This window comes from Dromiciops gliroides, chromosome X (assembly GCF_019393635.1).
Source record: "Dromiciops gliroides isolate mDroGli1 chromosome X, mDroGli1.pri, whole genome shotgun sequence".
NCBI classification, from domain to species: domain Eukaryota; kingdom Metazoa; phylum Chordata; class Mammalia; order Microbiotheria; family Microbiotheriidae; genus Dromiciops; species Dromiciops gliroides.
Genome location: NC_057867.1, coordinates 5431426 through 5449271, shown reverse-complemented (window position 1 = coordinate 5449271; position 17846 = coordinate 5431426). Strand labels below are relative to the sequence as shown.

The 17846-nt window shown below is 50.1% G+C and overlaps 1 protein-coding gene across 9 annotated transcripts in view; it reads right to left on the bottom strand.

Moving 5' to 3' along the window:
* PAK3 (p21 (RAC1) activated kinase 3) overlaps window positions 1-16931 on the bottom strand; it is a 79530-nt gene extending 62599 nt beyond the window's left edge. For 7 of the 9 annotated variants that reach the window (XM_043974064.1, XM_043974063.1, XM_043974066.1 and 4 more), the window contains exon 1: window positions 16735-16861. The gene's annotated coding sequence lies outside the window, so the exon portion shown is untranslated. Of the gene's footprint in view, window positions 1-16734 lie in introns of all 9 variants that reach the window. The other 2 variants (XM_043974070.1, XM_043974071.1) reach the window with 1 other exon arrangement.
* Between the last annotated feature and the right edge of the window lie 915 nt (window positions 16932-17846).

Here is a 17846-nt window from a genome sequence, read left to right as displayed (position 1 = left end):
TAAAGCATGGAAAGAGGCCCGAGAACAGTGGATTACCTCTGTGTCCCAGGAAGACCTGCCCCTCTCCACGCAGCCCAATGAGCTTGCAGGTCTTTTCCAGAACAACTGTTGCCTAATCATGGCTCCTCCATCTTGTATTTGGGAAGTAGTACAAAGAAACAAGAGTAAAAATCTCACCCACCATGGACAGTAGGGAAGTTGGGCAGTGCCCTGCAGCAAGCGTGATGTTTGTGATTGTGTCACAGCCAAACGAGTGAGTGGAGGCAGATCACCCTCCTAGAGAGGAAAATGAAGAGGCTGGAACACTTCTTCATACTCCAGGTTGTTAGGGAGAATGAAGGACTCCTAAAGAAAACAGACATGCGGCTTCAAATGGGGGGAAAATGGATGGGAGGTGGAAGAAGAGACACTTGATCCTTGTCAGGATGTTGAAAGAGTGGGCCAGAATGAGCCAGAGAAGAAAGGACAGGCAAAGCACAGCTGGAGCTGCAGATCTTCCTGGAGAGGAGGGAGCCACTTGTCCTCCCAAGAATGTTACAGAGGAAGGCACAGAGAAGCAAGTGGAGAGTAGTTGGTGAGTCCCTGCTGCTGCTCAGGGGTTCTGAGGGACGGATCCAAGACATGGCAGAGAACCTCCCAAGACTTAGCCAAAGAGAGGGCAGCTACCTGCTGCAGGTAAGCCATGTGGGCTTCATCTAATTATAGGCTCCAAAGCCACCAAGGAGGCCATGAATGAGTACGGTAAGCAACAGTTGTTAAGGCTTCAGCCAGATGGTTGAAGGTGAAAGTGATGAGACAGAAGCCATCCCACATCCATGCCCTTTCCGTTTGAGACGAAAACTGAGGGAGGCGGGCATTCCCTACCTTTGGTCTTTGGGTGTACCTGGGAAATGCCAGGAACAGAAGAAGGGTGAGGGAATTAAGAGTTCAGAACCCACTAGTTTTCAAGTTAACATTCTAAATTTCATTTCCCCTGTATTAAAGAGTCCATGTGAATGCATGTGAATGAACCATCCTTTCTTGTCAGGCAAAGTTTGAAAAGCGATTCAAATCCTGCAGGAAGGAGGGCATGAACCAGGTTAATTATGAATTAGGATGCCCCTTAAACCAGACCAAAACCCAGGCAAGGCGGCTATCAATGGGGCTGGTCTGGATATGTGTTGTGCCCAAACAACCCACGCCTGCTTCCTGGAAATGAATGGAAGCGCTCTCCTTTCGAGAGCCACCTTGCGGTTTGCCCAGAGAGAGATCTTGGAGTAACCCAGCCTTCTATTCATGTTAATGTAAGGGGCAGTTAGGTGATGCAGTGGATAAAGCACTAGCCCTGGATTCAGAAGGACCTGAGTTCAAATCTGACCTCAGACAGTTGACACTTACTAGCTGTGTGACCCTAGCTAAGTCACTTAACCCCAATTGCCTCACCAAAAAGAAAAGTTAATGTAAGAAATACACAGCATTCCATGACCAATCAGGCACTTGGAGTCCATTCTCTCTGATAACCCCAATTCTTCATCTGAGAGCATTTCTTCCCAAATGTTCCTTCTCTCCAGGCCTCAGTTTCCCTCTCTTTAAATTGTAGGGTTAAGGGGCAGCTAGGTGGTGCAATGGATAGAGCATCAACCCTGGATTCAGGAGGACCTGAGTTCAAATCCAACCTCAGACACTTAACACGTACTAGCTGTGTGACCCTGGACAAGTCACTTAACCCCAATTGCCTCACTAAGAAAAAAAATTGTAGGGTTAGAACCAATGACCTTGATGTGTTCTGCTTCCATTCCTTATACCCTTTGAGCCTTAGTTTCTTCATTTGAACAATCGCCCCAGTAGTCTCTAGGGGCTCTGATTCCTTCTCTGAGGTTTGTTTCTAAAGGTCTGCCTCTCTAGATCTCATTTCCCCTCTCTTTAAATGATCAAGTTGGACCTGACAGACTCTTTTTTTTTGGCACAACAATGAAGGTTAAGTGACTTGCCCAGGGTCACACAGCTAGTAAGTGTCAAATGTCTGAGGCCAAATTTGAACTCAGGTCTTCCTGAATCCAGGGCCCGTGCTTTATCCACTGCGCCACCTAGCTGCCCCCCATAGACTCTTAAGGGTTCTGCATCCAAGCCTGATATCCCAGGATCCTCAGTGTCGCCCTCTCTCTGCACCAGTCTTGCTCTTTATAAAATGACAGCATTAGACCACAAGCCTCTTAGGACCCTGATTCCACCCTGATGGTGGTTAAGACTCTTGGTTTCTGGAAAATGACAGCGTTACATTTGAGGGCGTTTAAAGACCTGATTCCTGCTCTTCAATCCCATAATATGTCTGTGTGTGTGTGTGTGTGTGTGTGTGTGTGTGTGTGTCTGTCTGTCTGTCTGTCTGTCTGTCTCTCTCTCTCTCTCTCTCTCTCCCCCCGCCTCAGTTCTCCCCTCTATAAAATGAAGAAATTGGGCTCAATTGTCTCCCCGAGTGCCTCCAGCTCTGACACCCCTCTCTGGGCCTCAGTCAGACCCTCCCCCCCCACACAATTGGCTTGGCTCAGCTTTGTCAAGAGCCAAGCCTGAGGATTGGCTAGGCTAGTGATGGGAGCGCTACACAGAAACGCCTGGAGTTTTGGTTGTCCTGACAACCCCTCAGCAGGACCTAACGTGTGTGCGTGGGGATGTGTGTGCGAATGTGTGTTCGCACGCACGCGCGCATGTCTCCAGTCCTCAGAACCACCTAGAGCTTATCAGAGACAAGCAGCAGGGTCCCTTCCCCAACTCCATGCTCTTCATGGGAAAGCAGTCACTCTACAGGGTGGGTCCAGGCAAGGGCAAGAGGCAGAAGAATCAGGACCTTGGAGACCACACAGTGGAACAAACTCAGGCCCAGAGAGGCAGAGCCAGAATCGGGGACCTGTGGGGAGAAACTAAGGCCCAGTGTGAATGAAGTCACATAACTGAGGTTAGCATTAGGTAATGGACAAGGCTCCTGACTCCCAACTTGAGCATTCCCCAGTTGGGTCAAGAAGAGGGTAGGGTGCTTCCAGAGTCACCCCAAGCTCCCTTGGTCAAGGAAAGAAAGCAAGTCCGGGCCAGGCTAAAGCCAATTCCCTTGCCCTGAGGCTAGGACAATAGCCATGATGGAGGAAATGGCCAAGGACTAGTTCCCAGGGGCCCTGAAAGGGCTTTGAAGGAGAGGCCAGAGGATATGATGGGCAGCAGATGACCTCTTCCCGAGACTCGGCCAGGACGGGTCCCTCTACTTTCTCTCACGGCGAATCTCTGCTGCCCACGTGGGGAGCCCCTGGCATTCAGCTATCGATTTACTTGAACAGGGCATTGGACCCAACATTCCTCACCCCTCCACCTCAGCCTTTTGTGCAGAGAGCTCAGCTTCCCCACTCGCCAGCCCAGCCTCTCTAGGCTGGGAAAGAACCTTCAACTTCACCTACTTTCAGTGCTGCCCATTTTAAAGACAGGAAACCTGAGACCCAAAGAAATTCTAGAAGAGACAGCAGAGCTCATGGGGTGGCTCAGAGAGGGCTAGATTGGGTGTTCAGGAGACACAAGTTCAAATCCGGCTTCAGATACTTAGTGTGACCGGAGGCAAGTCTCTTCGGTTTGGGTTTTTGTTGTTGTTGTTTTGTTTGTTTGTTTGTTTGTTTTTGTTGAGGCAATTGGGGTTAAGTGACTTGCCCAGGGTCACACAGCTAGTGTCAAGTGTCTGAGGCCGGGTTTGAACTCAGGTCCTCCTGAATCCAGGGCCAGTGCTCTATCCACTGCGCCACCTAGCTGCTCCTGTTGTTGTTTTTGTGAGGCAATTGGTTGGTTAAGTGACTTGCCCAGGATCACACAGCTAGTAAGTGTTAAGTGTCTGAGGCCAGATTTGAACTCAGGTCCCCCTGACTCCAGGGCCGACGCTCTATCCACTGCGCCACCTAGCTGCCCTCGAGGCAAGTCTCTTGACCTCAGTTTCCTCATCTGTAAAATAGTCCCTACCTCACGGGGTTGCTGTCAGGATCAAATGAAAGAACATTTACAGCCCTTGGCAAACCTTAAAGTTCTTATTATTTTAGAAATGGAGAAGAAGCAGAGACCCAGGGAAGGGAAAGGACCCGGCTGCTCAGAGCATCAGAGCTCGAGTGGATCTTCCAACTCCTCCCATTTTAGAGATGGAAAAAGGGCAGCCCAAAGATGGGAAGGGACCCAGGGCCCAGAGATGGAGCAGTGTGCCCAGAGGGCCCAGCCCAGAGCTCCTTCCAGGGAGGCTTCAAACCTGTCTTCCATTCCTCAGAGGGATTAAGTCACTTGCCTCCGGCTGATGGCCAGCCTGCAAACCCAGGCCCTTCCAGCAATGACGCCTGCAATCCCATGACTTTCAGGAATTCACTGCTGCCCACAGACACATACAGGGTCTGTCTCTCCCTCCCTCCCTCTTTCTCTCTCTCGGTCTCTCTGTCTCCGTCTCCCCTTCTCTCTCTCTCTGTCCCTGTCTGTCTCTGTCTCTCTCCCCCTGTCTCTGTCTCTCTCTCCCTGTCTCTCTCCCCCTCTGTCTCTCTCTTTCTGTCTCCCCTTCTCTCTCTGTCTCTCCCTTTGTCTCCTTCTCTTTCTCTCTCTCTCTCTCTCTCTCTCTCTCTCTCTCTGTCCCTGTCTCTCTCTTTCTCTCTCTCCCTCTGTCTCTGTCTCTTTCTGTTTCCCCTTCTCTCCCTCTCTCTCTGTCTCTGTCTGTCTCCCCTTCTCTTTCTCTCTCTGTCCCCGTTTGTCTCTGTCTCTCTCCCCCTCTGTCTCTTTCTATCTCCCCTTCTCTCTCTCCCTCTGTCTCTGTCTCTTTCTGTCTCCCCTTCTTTCTCCCTGTCTCTCTCTGTCTCTGTGTCTCTCCCCCTGTCACTCTCCCCCCTCTCTCTTTCTATCTCTCCCCCCATTGCTTTCTGAGCCGATTTTAAAAACCTTTCCTCTTTGATTCAAAGACAAGAATTCCCCATCTGACCAGCCCCAGCCCCAGCACCCTCTGTAGGATACACCTCCACAGCAGCTTGACTTCTCACTCCTCCCCCTCCAGCACCCAGTGGGGGCAGCCACAGTGAATTGTCCAGGCCCCCAGCCCTGGGGCAAGTCACTCCCCAACTTAGAGCTTCAGTTTCCCTCCCCTCCCCCTCAGGTTTGTACTACCCTTGCTCCTCTCTCCTCCATGTTGAAGCCCTTTAGCCTAAGCATCACCTACGTTAGAAAGCGCTCTCCGAGCTTCCCAGATGAAAGCACCCAGTTTGCAGCCATCCTGACCCCATGAGCCACTTCTCCTGGCATCCACTGTCTCCCAGTTGGCAGAATGTAAGTTTCTTATGGACAAAGGTGAAGCTGGGTTTTTTCACCTCCCTGGCACCATATATGTGTCCAAAACGGAGCAAGCCCTGAGGGAAAGCTGGTGGGACTGAATGAAGCCATCCCCTAGCCCCAGCAATGGCACAGTGAGGCAAGGGGGCCAAATGACAGAGCATCCAAATGGGTTGTAAAAATCCTTTGACTCAAGGACCAGTTCTGTCACTTGGCACTGTGTGACTTTCCTCTCTGACTCAGTTTCCTCCCCTTCGTGACCTCTAAGGACCCTTGCATCTCTGACACTCCATGATCCTAAGTTCCTTTTGCCTACCTAGGCCTCAGTTTCCCCATCTGTGAAAGAGGAAAGCTAGGCTAGATCAATAGGTTTCAAACTCACTAACAGGTAGGCCTCCAAATCACTGTTGGAACCTTATTAAAATGCAATTGGGGGACAGCTATATGGTGCCATGGATAGAGCACCAGCCCTGGAGTCAGGAGTACCTGAGTTCAAATCCGGCCTCAGACACTTAACACTTACTAGCTGTGTGACCCTGGGCAAGTCACTTAACCCCAACCGCCTCACAAAAACAAAAACAAAAAAAAAACCAAAAAAAATGCAATTGAGAAATGTCTTAAGAAAATAAATAAAAATGCAATACAATATAGGTAATGTTAATTTGTGTTTTTCTAAGTCAATATGCTACCAGAGTTTGACCTCACTGGGTTAGTTTTTCTATCTCTGCCAATGTATATATTCATTTATTCAATTATTTGTTCAACAAGTATTTCTTAAGCAGTAACCATGTGCTTACTGAAGCTTGTGGTCAGTGGTACTGGGGGAGGTGGGGAGACAAAGTATAGATCTGAACCTATGGCCACCAAGAAGGGATCAGGTGCTATGCTAAGCACTTTTTACAAGAGTATCCTTGGTCCTCATAGCAACCTTGAGAGGCAGATGTTGTTATTATCACCATTTTAGAGATGAGGAAACTGAGGCAAATAGTGGTTACATAAGTTGCCCAAGGTCACACGGCTAGTGTCTTGAGGTCAGATCTGAACTCAGGTCTGCCTGACTCCGGGCCCAGAGCTGTATTCGCCGTACCCGCAGCAACCTACCAGCAATAATAAAATGTCCGAATCCGCCGGCCCACCATTACAGGCTATCTGAGCTGCCACCATACCATCTTCATATTACTTTTCTGTACAATGTAACCAAAGTGGACAAGTTGACATTGAACCAGAGCGTCTCTGTCAGTTACGGGGAGTTGAGGAACAGGAACAGAGAAGTTTGCAGGAGGAGAATGGAATGGAATAATCAGTCCCGCTTTGGAGGCCTATGAGACACACAGATCGCAATACTGGGCAGCCAGCTGTCAACGTGAGCCAGTTAGGGAAAGAGAAGAGGGCACCTGCGTACCAATAATTGACCCCTTGGGAATTGGGAAGGTCACCAAGAAAGAGAATACAAAGTGAGAAGGGAAGAGGTCCCAGGCCTGAGCCTTGGGGAACAATCACACCTGGGGGGAGATGTTGGTGGGGAGGGGAGAGAAAGGTGATTAGGCAGCAGAAGAGACAGGCAAGGGGCAGGCAGGCAGGGAAGAGGGCAGTCAAGAGAGACAAGGAAGAAGAGAGCATCCAGGTGGAGGGGAAGACTGGCAAAGGAGCCAAGTGGGATGAGGAGGGACCCAAAGTGAAATGGAGCGAGACTGACCACCTTGGAGAGAGCAGCAGCTTCAGTCAAGTGGGTTAGAGGCAGGGACTGTTTCAATTTGGGCTTCTATATTCTTTTTTTGGGGGGGGGGCAATGAGGGTTACATGACTTGCCCAGGGTCACACAGCTAGTAAGTGTCAAGTGTATGAAGCTGGATTTGAATTCAGGTCCTCCTGAATCCAGGGCCAGTGCTTTATCTACTGTAGTGCCACCTAGCTGCCCCATGGCCTTCTATATTCTTATCACCTAGCACAGTGCCTGGCACACAGGTGGTGCTTAATAAGTGCTTCCTGACTGACAAATTGATTGAATGATTGATGGAGTCGTGAATAAGTTATGAGTAAACAGAAGCCTTCCTAGGAGTTTGGCTGGGCATAGGAGCCCAGTACTGGAGGATGCATCTAGATGAATAAAAGGGCCTTAAGGATGAGGAAAGACCAGACAAGTCAAGGGACCAACCATTCATTAAGGGCTCCCTCTGGTGCACCCAAATACAACCCAAAAGAAAGATGGCACCCATTGTAATGGAGAAAGACAACACTGAAAAGGGAGGGAGGGGGCATTAGGTAGGGCCCAAGTGGAGAAAGAAAACCTGAGGGCCCTTGGGCACAGGGATCTCACAGGTTGCTGGGCCATGGTGCAGAGTCAGGAGGGGAGCATGAAGAGGAATGAAGGAGTAGGCATGGCTGGCCTGGGCATTTCCTCAACATGGAGGTTCTGGTTGGGTATCATCGCACATGCTTGTTTTTTTTTAGTGAGGCAATTGGGGTTAAGTGACTTGCCCAGGGTCACACAGCTAGTAAGTGTTAAGTGTCTGAGGTCGGATTTGAACTCAGGTCCTCCTGACTCCAGGGCCGGTGCTCTATCCACTGAGCCACCTAGCTGCCCCTATCGCACATGCTTATAATCCCCGTTCCTAGGGAGGCTGCTTTTGGTGGATTGCTTGAGCTCAGGCATTCTGAACTATAATGGGCTGAGCTGATGGGGTGTCTGCTCCAAGCTTGGCACCAGTATGGTAAGCCCCTAGAAGCAGGGGGCCATCAGGCTGCCGAAAGAGAAGCAAAGCAACCAATGTTGGAAATGGAGAAGCTCAAGACTTCCATGCTGATCAGTCTATTATCAGGCCTTAGGTCTATTCCAGGCCAGTGACTTCCAGGCTGAGTGAGATGGGGAGACTCGGTCTCAAAAAAAAAGAGAGATTCCAGAACTAACCAAGCAATCCAAAGAAGGGACCACAGGGGTGGAGTGATCTTCCAAGGGGAGAAGGTTGCTGAGACGTGGCGATCTTCTAGGGTGAGAAGGCTTTGGGATCATGGTGACCAAAAATGTGCAGAAGGTAGGAAACAGAATCCAGAAAGGAATGAGGGAGAGAGCACATTTGTAGGCAGCTATAAAGGAAGCAGGCCATAAAGAGCGCTTTAAAAGAGAAAGGGGGGGGGCATCTAGGTGGCGCAGTAGCTAAAGCACCAGCTCTGGATTCAGGAGGACCTAAGTTCAAATCTGCCTTAGACACTTGACAGTAGCTGTGTAGTAGCTGTGTGACCCTGGGCAAGTCACTTAACCCTCATTGCCCCACAAAAAAAAATAAATAAATAAAACAAAATAAAAGAGAGAGGGTGCCTGAGGGAGCGAGCTCTCAAAGCAGGTAGGGAGGGATGGGCTCAAGGAGAGGCACCGGCCTTGACACAGTGAAGGGCCTTCTCTTTCTCAACCTGGAGTAAAGGTCAGAATGGGAGATGATGGAAAAGGGTTGAAAGGGGTAAAGTGGTGGACAGCAGGGAGCTTGTGGCCAGTGTCCTCTATTTTTTTTCTAGTACAGCATGAAGGGAAGTTTCTTTGCTGAGAGGGAGGGAGGAAAGAAAGGGGGTGGAAAAACTGGAGGAAAGAAGAGTAAGTTTGTAGTATATACCACAGGGAGTGTGATACAGTGGCGATAATGGAAGAAGAAAAGCACTCCATAGGACTGGAGATGGATTTGTCTCCATTTTTTTTAAAGGGATGGGGAAAATCTAACAGAATCAACAAACTATAGCCCAGCCAGCTTGACTTCCATGGCTTGCAAAATTCTGGAATACTCCTGTGAGCATTTGGAAGAGCTAGCCTGGCTTCATCAAGAATAGGTTATGCAGGGGCAGCTAGGTGGCGCAGTGGATAAAGCACTGGCCCCGGATTCAGGAGGACCTGAGTTCAAATCCGGCCTCAGACGCTTGACACTAGCTGTGTGACCCTGGGCAACTCACTTAACCCTCATTTAATCTTACATATGCTTGAGTACAAAGTTATTAGCCTGGAAGATCTGGAGAACGCAGTGGACATAGTAAACCAAGACTTTAGCCAAGCATCTGACAAAGTTTCTCATCATGTGCCTGGGAAAAAGACGGTGAGATGTGGACCAGAAGATAGATAGTACAGAAGATTCAGAAGTGGTGAAATCTATCCCTTATGAAATTTAATAAGTATTAATTAAAAGATCTGCCCTTAGAGTCAAAAAACAAATCAACATGTGGAAGAAAGGGTAACATGGCAAGACAATGATTTACCTAAAAAAGATTTTCAGGTCTTAGTGAACTTCAAGCTCTATCTGAGTCAAAGGAATGATTTGGCAGCTAACAAAAGACAATGTTAGCCTAAGCTCTACTGAGAAGCATAATGTTCAGAACAAACGAGGGGATACTTTTATTAGAGTCAACCATTATCAGGCCACAATGGAATACTGTGCTCAGGTCCAGGTACCACATTTTAGGATGACCAGAAAGATGCGAGAAATGGAAAGCACACCATATGGGATGTTTAGCTTAGATAAAAGAAGACTGAAGGGAGATGTGATGGCTAGAGGTTTTAAAGGAAAGGCAGCATGACTACTCAGTAAGGATACTCTTGGTCACAGATACTTTGGACAAAAACTGATGGGACAACTGGAAAGCAAACTGGCAGAAACTAGGCAAGACCATCATTGCAGCTAAAACTAGAAGGGAAGCAGGTAAAGGAGGGGGGGGTTTGCAGCAAATTTCACTGATGAAGTCTCATTTATAAGGGAACTAAAATGTAAAAGAATAAGAGCCATTTCTCTAATTGATAAATGGTCAAAAGATATAAACAGGCAGTTTTCTTTTCTTTTTTTTTAACAGGCAGTTTTCAAAGGAAGAAATGAAGCTAAATGAAAAAATTCTCTCTTGACATTCCACCTCATACTCAACAGAAAGAGAAAATGACAAATATTGGAGGGGCTATAGGGAAATGGATACATTAATGCATTGTTGGTGGAGCTGTGAATTGCAGAATTCCATTCTGGAAAACAATTTGGAATTATGCCCCTCAAGTTACTAAATTGTGCATCGCCTCTAACCTAGCAATAATTACTAATAATTACTCAAAGAAATAAGGGAAGTATTCACATGTACAAAACTGTTTATAGCTGTTCTTTTCATGGTGGCAAATAACTGGAAATGAAGGAGGCAATCATCAACTGGGGTATGACTGAACAAATTCTGGCATACGCATGTGATGGAATGCTATTGTGCTGTAAGAAATGATGATGGGACATAGTAAAAACAAACAACTATGGAAAGTCTCGGGAACCCTAATTCCTGCAAGGACCAAGCACAATTCCTTGAGGACTCATGCCAAAGTGTGCTACTCACCTGCTGCCAGAGAGGTGATGGACTCAGTGCGTATAGAGACACTTTTGTTTTTGCGGGGCAATGAGGGTTAAGTGACTAGCCCAGGATCACACAGCTAGTAAGTATTAAGTGTCTGAGGTCGGATTTGAACTCAGGTCCTCCTGACTCCAGGGCCGGGGCTCTATCCACTGCGCCATCTAGCCTCAGACACTCTTTTTTAGACACAGACAATGCAGGAATTTGTTTTGCTTGAGTTTGTTTCAAGGGTTTGGTTTTTCTTTTTTTTCCCAGTGGGGGTGGGAAGAAGAGAAAAGGTGAATTTTTCTTCACAGAAAGTTCCCCCCCCCCTCAAAGAGATGGGTTAGGTCGCTGAGGTCCCTCCCAACTCAGAGCTTCAGGCACTTGCCCACGGTCACGTGGCTAAGAAGCATTAGAATGGGTATTTGTACCCAGGTATTTGAACCTCTGCCTTCAGGGGCAGGGTATTTTCAGCCACTGTTATGCTACTTATTTACATTACACATACATATCTCCAACAGCTGGAGACCAAAAGAACATCAACCCATTCGTTGGGGTACTATTTGGCTCAACCCCATTTCCGCCCAGCCCCACAGAAGCCCAAACCTAAAGAGTCTCAAGGATTCGGCCCTTCCTTCCCCCCCCCCCCAGCCACCCCAGCCCCCAGCTAGGGCCTCCATTCTGGTGACAATCAGCAGCACAGCCACGGGGCCTCCCAGGACAATTAGAAACAAGGGGGCTGGGGGGGAGGGGCTGGGCAGCCCGAACGAGCAGATGGCGGGCTTAGCATAAGAATACAGCTAGCAGGGAGCCCCCAGTTCAGTCTCCCCCAGGGCTCCTCCCAGTCGGCCCCTCCCCTTCCCTCACAGGCTCCATTGGCCACCTGCTGAACTAGGCTTTCTTAGCCCCATTGAGCTCATCAATTTTTCATTCTAGGCAAAGGAACCATACTCCTTTCTCCCCAAGAAAAAGCAGTGAAGATGGCCCAAGCAGCCGTTACAATTGTTGGGATGGCCAATAAGGGTGGTGCCAGTCTCAGTCCCAATCCCAGGATTTAGAGTTGCAACGGGCCCTCCCTTGGAGACCATTCAGTATACCTTGTTTTATACAGAGGGAAACTGAGGCCCAGAATTTAGGATCGTGGAATGTTAGAGTTAGGAGGGATCACAAAGTCAACCTAGTCCAAGTTCTAGACCCCCAACCTGCATCTCTCTCTCTCTCTCTCTCTCTCTCTCTCTCTCTCTCTCATCCCAGAATGTCAGAAATGGAAAGGCTTAGACACCATCAAGTTTACTAGAACTGCCCATTTTACAAATGAGATAACTGGGCCCCTAGAGGGGAAGAGGGTCCTCACTGACTCAAAACCCTTCTCCAGGGCTCGTCACAACTCCAGCCTCCCAGATGGTGATGACAACAACAACAAAAACATTTCTGTACTGGAACGGATCCATCGGATCCTCCTGCCAAAGACACAGGACCCCCCCACACAAACACCCTCCATTCACCTCAACCTGTACTGCTCTTGTACAGGGCCTCCCATCAGTTCCCCTTGGAGGAAGCACCCTCCCAGTGTGCTGAAGACCTTCCCCTGGGTCTTCTAGCATTTTGTAATGAGGAAGTGGCACTTTAAAGTTTACAAAGTACTTTTCTCCCAATGGTGCAAGGATTATACCCATTTTCTAGTGGAGAAAAATAAGACTGAAAGGAGAAGGGACTTGCTCTGGGTGACACAGCAAGTCAGAAAATCTCTTGCATAGCTATACAAATGTTCCTTCTACTAAATCACAAAGAGCCTTGGCTTGGCTAGGGAACAAAGACTTCTCACCCCCAGCCCGGGGTGGATAGTAGTTGGGTAGGATGATCAGGGTACAAGTCCCAGCCCTACTGATTAAGCAGGAAGTCTTGACAAGGGAGCAAAGGAGAGAAAACTGAGGGCCCACCTCTCTGGCAGGATGTGTTAGAAGAAGTCCAGACATGAATCCATCCCGTTTGAGATAGATGAGCAAACTAAAGTCCAGAGGGGGCAAAGATTTATCCAAGGTTACCTAATGGGCAGGTGGCAGAGCCAAGAGAAACCTGCTCCCCCTCTCTACCCAATTGTCCCCAGCCTAGTTCACTGGGGCCTTCCTCTGTCATACGTCTATGGGCTCCTGGCTCATCTTTCAACAATACAAGCTTACTTACATAGTTGTCTCCCTAAAACCCAGCACCGTCCACATCCTTCAATGACTTTATTACCCACTGAATGAAGTCTCCTTCTCCAGCCTTCTCTGCCACTTCTCAACATCATGCTAAAGCCCAGCCAAGATGGATCAGCCCATTTCTACCTCGTGACCCCTCACCCCTCACCTTCTCAGCCAGAAGCAACCTCTGGCCCCTTCCTAAGTCCTGGAAATATGTACCATCTGGAATAGAACAGAGTTAACCCCAGGTACCAACTCAACTGTGAGATCTCCCCAGTAAGGAACCCAGTCTTAAGACTTGGAACTCTATACAGAGTGGGCATTGAAAAGTTGTTGAGTGAATGAGTGAAAATAAGGAAGCAGGAGTGACAGTGAGTGAGCGAATGAGTTTATGAGTGAAGGAATGAATGAATGAATGAGTGAATGAATAAATGAGTGAGTGAATGGATGGATGAATGAACAAGTTTACAAGCCAGTGAATAAAAAGAATAAGTGAATGAGGGAGGGAATGAGTGAATGAATGAACAAATGCCTAAGTGAATGAATGAAGGAGTAAGTGAATGAGTAAATGAATGAGTGAGCAAGTGAGTGAATGAGTAAATGAATGAGTGAGCAAGTGAGTGAATGAGTAAATGAATGACTCAAAGCAGGAGTTGTTTGTGGCTCCAATCTGAGCTGTCCAGAGGTAGGTGGGCTATTGTTCCCAGCTGAATGGTTCCCAGTGCCTGAGCCATTAACACTTACAACTTGTGGTTTTGCTAAGACCTCAGATCTCCGTGCCTGGACCATAAATGGCTCTGGTCTTAGCCAGCATCAGGGTTTCCTCTCTGGTCTGCGGGGAGCCCTCAATGGAGATGATACTCGAGTCATGTCACTCTTAAACTTTAGACCTTGTAAACCTCCCAGTGCTATAGGAATGCCTACACTCTGAGGACTCATTCTTAGGCCAGGAGTCAGGCTCAATGTTGGCTTCACGTGGCAAACAAGCAGCAACTTCTTTTCCCAAGGATAGCTCCCTCCTTCAGCCCTGGAACCACCGATGGGGCTGGTCTCTACCAGAAAAAAAAGCCTAGAAAGCTCAGAGGAGATCATCTAATCGAACACTTTCATTTGACAGAAAGTGAACTTGGAGCCTGGAGAGGGAAAAGAATTTGGGACAACTCCCTAATTTTACAGATGGGTTAACTGGTGCCTGTCTGAGGAGTGGCGAGTTGGAGGGTTCGATTTAGCTCCTCTTCTCTCTCCCCTGCCACTGACTCTCTCTGGGCCTCAGTTTCCTCTTGAGTACTAAGTAAAATAAAAGGCTTGGAATGCACTGATAGGAAAGACTGAGGAAATAAAAGCCCTACTTCTCATTCCTCTAAATCTTTTCCCAACATTACTCTGCATGGATGGTAAGAGCTTTATAACTCCCATTTTATAGAGAAGAAAGCTGAGGCCCCTTAAGGGCAGTTGACTTGCTCCAGGTCACAGAGCTGGCAAATACCAAAGGTGCCGTTTGAATTCAGGCCTTCAGCCTTCAAGGCCACAACTTTGCCAATATCTACTGTCGCCTGCCCCCTGACATCAAATATTGGTGAATTGTTAGCCCACACAGTAACCCACAAATTCATATTCGTGAAGCTACATGGGCCCTTAGAGAGCAAATCCAATCTTTTAAAATTTTTTTTTTTAAAAGGAGAAAATCATAGCACAAGAGGGACAGAGAATTGCTCGAGGTGGACCGGTGAGTCAGTGGCTGAGGTAGGCCTGGACCCCAGGTGTTCTGACTCATCCACTCAGTGACTCAGGAACCATGGAGTCCACCCCTGCCCCCACTCCCCCAGCATCACCATACAGAGGCCCAGAGACCGGCCAGCACTTTGTAAGGGCTGATGGATGAAGCTGGGCTTGCAACTGAGGCCTCCTGACTCCAAATGCAAGGCTCTCGCCAGGATGCTGCACAATCAAGTCATACATCCCACAGTTTAATTGGAGGGATGCTCCCATGAGTTGGTCTGAGGTGTAATGGGAAGAGTATGGCATTTGGAGTCACAACTCCTAGGTCTTTTAAAGAGCTGTGTGACCTTGGACAAGTCATATGATCTTCTGAGTCCTTTCCCTCTTCAGGAGTTGGACTAGATAGATGATCCAAAGAGCTAGGTCTGAATCATCTCCCAGCAAGGCTCTCAGTGCATCCCACCCCACCCCCTTCCCAAACCAAGGAGCCTGCCTGGAGAGCCACACACCCCAGCAAGCTCTGTCTTACCCTGGTCTGGAAATCAGTACCCAGATGCCTGGACTGGAGTTGCCCAACACGTGTATGTCAGTGACAAAAACCCTGAGAAATGGAGATAGCCACGAAAAGCTCCAGGAGACATCCAGGCTGAACAGAGCCTTAGTAACGAGCTTGCACCCCAGCATCCCAGAGCTAATACATCCTAAGAGCTTGATTCATATTTTTGAGTTGAATTGCATGTAGCCTGGAGCACTGGGAATCACCTTGGGGGCTAAGCCTGCCTCCACCAATTCCCACCCCTGCGCCTTCGAACAAGTCACCAAACCTCTCTAGGCCTCAGGATCTTCATCTGGAAAAACCAGGGGTTGGACTGCACTGTGCAAGTCTCTTCCATTTCTGCCCACTGCCCCTAGTTCTGCCCTCTGGGGCCAAGCAAAGGAAATTAAGTCAGGGGCCTTTTAGCCAGAAAGGACCTCATCAGTCAGAGAAGAAAAGGGAGGCCCCAATAACTTGCCCAATGGTGCTAAGGAGCAGAGTCGGGACTCAAACTCAGGTCTTGTGACACCCACTCCAGGACCGTTGACTTCTAAACCAAGCTGTTTCCAAGCCCTCTTCCCCAAAAGAGCCCTTCCAATGCTTGAAGACACCTATTCTTCCCCCAAGGGGAGATGTTCTCCTCTTCTCCGGGACAAACTCCCCCAGTTCCAACCCCCCAGCCTGGGATGGCCTGGTCTCCAGGCCTCTCCTCATCCTGCTCGCCCTCCCCTCAAGACTCTCCAGCCCCCAACGTGGCGCCCAGAAGGGGACATGATATTCCAGATGCAGTCAGCAGCTCAGGGCAGGAGCCAGGAGGATTATCGCCCCCACCCCACCCCCCATGTTCTGGACTCTGCTTCTCTCAATGCAGGATTTTGCACAGACACCCAAATCCCCGCCAGCCTGGAGGCTCCGGCTCTCCCTTGTTCATATAAGTCCTGATGTAAAGAGATAAGGGGCTAACGGCTTGGAGCCCCTTGGAAATCCAGACCCCTCTTCCTCCCCATACAAGCAGGACAGCCAGCCTCAGGCCTTTGAAAAGCTCCTGGGTCTCTGGGTCTGGCCACTGGGGGGGGGGGAGATGGGAAGGGGGAGGGTTGGTCCCAGCTCTCTGGGCTCCCTCCCATGCAGCTCAGCCTAGTGCCCCTACACACACACACATACACACGCACACACACACACACACAGAGGCACGGACGCACCAAAATACGGAGCCACATCGACACAGACGGATAGACACACGTACACAGTGACAAAGACACACAATCGGGCACACACAGACACACACACCCTGGCCCTTTCCCTCCCTCCCCTGCCCCCTCCCCGGGCTCTGCGGGGCCGCAGCCGGGCGTGTGTGTGTATGTATTGTGTAAGGGGGGGGGGGAACAAAGCCGGGAGCGTACACACACACACACACACACACACACACACACACACACGCACGCACGCACACACACACACGCCCATCCCTCCCTCGGACCCGGAGCAGGCGGGGAGGGGGGAGGGCGGCCGCGGCCATCTCCATCCCCACCTCGCCCCCCCACCCTACACCCCCCCCCGCCCCGGCCAGCCTCCCCCCCCCAGCCCCTAGGCTCCCCCCCTCCCCCGACGGCCAAGGTCGCGGGCGGACCGCACCTCGCCGGCCCCCAGCGCGCCTGCCCTGACCTGCCGCCGCTGCTGTCGCTGTCGCTGTCGCTGTCCCTCGGCTGCTGCCGCCGCTGCTCTTCGGGGCTGGGGAGGAGAAGCAGCCGCGTCCCCAGGGGCTGTGCCCGGAGCTGGCTCCGCTCGGCAGGAGGAGACTGCTCAAGGGACCGAGGGGAGGGGACCGAGGGGAGGGGGAGAGGAGGAGGAGGAGGAGGAGGAGGGAGGGTGGAGGTGGAGGAGGAGGGAGAGAGGAGGAGGGAGGAGAGAAGAGGAGGAGGGAGGAGAGAAGAGGAGGAGAGGAGCCTGGAGAGAGAAGGGGGGAGGAGTGACGGGGAGGCGGGGGCCAGAGGAGGGGAGGGGGAGAGGGAGAGGGAGATGGATGAGAAAAAGATGGAGAGGAGGCTGGAAAAGGAGAAAAGGAGTGGGGAGAGGGCAGATGAAGGAGGAAGGCACCGTGGGGCTAGGAGGGGAAGCTGCCCCACTGGGCACAGGGAGGATGCTCCACGGCAGTCTGCCAACTGGGCTGGGCAGCAGCAGCTCCGAGCCTTTACTTGGCTGCCCTGGGCAAGTGGTTCAGCTGAACCTCAGTTTCCTCCTCTGTTAAAAAAAAAAGGCGGGGGGTGGGGGGGAGGAAGGGGGCTTCTACTAGCTAATTGTCAACAAGCCTCCAAGCTCTAGTGATCAATAAGAAAAGCTAAGGCCTCTGGGAGTTCCCAGGAAGGATGGATGAGCCCAGTTCTCCCTCCCCCAGCCCCCAAACTTCAGGGTTTGGTGTCTGAGCTCCCCCTGGTGCCACAATGAAGCATTTTCAGACCAATCAAGTCAACATTTATTAAGTGCCTACTATGTGCCAAGCCCTGAATTGCCCTAGCTGTGGCCAAAGGAGACAATCGACTGTCTGTTCTGCTAGGTCCCAGGAGCCATGGTGGGTGGCCGGGGTGCTCATCATCCATTGCCCTAACTCCTGCCTATGACTTTCTATGTGACCTTGGGCACAACCTTTCCCTGAGTGGCAAATGAGGGTCCCTCCCAGCTGCTGTTCTAGGAGTCCATGCTGACTCTCTGTAATGTAAAGGAAACTGAAGGCCTGCTTTGGCACCCTCTTTCCCACAGGACAAGGGCAAAAGGAGGCT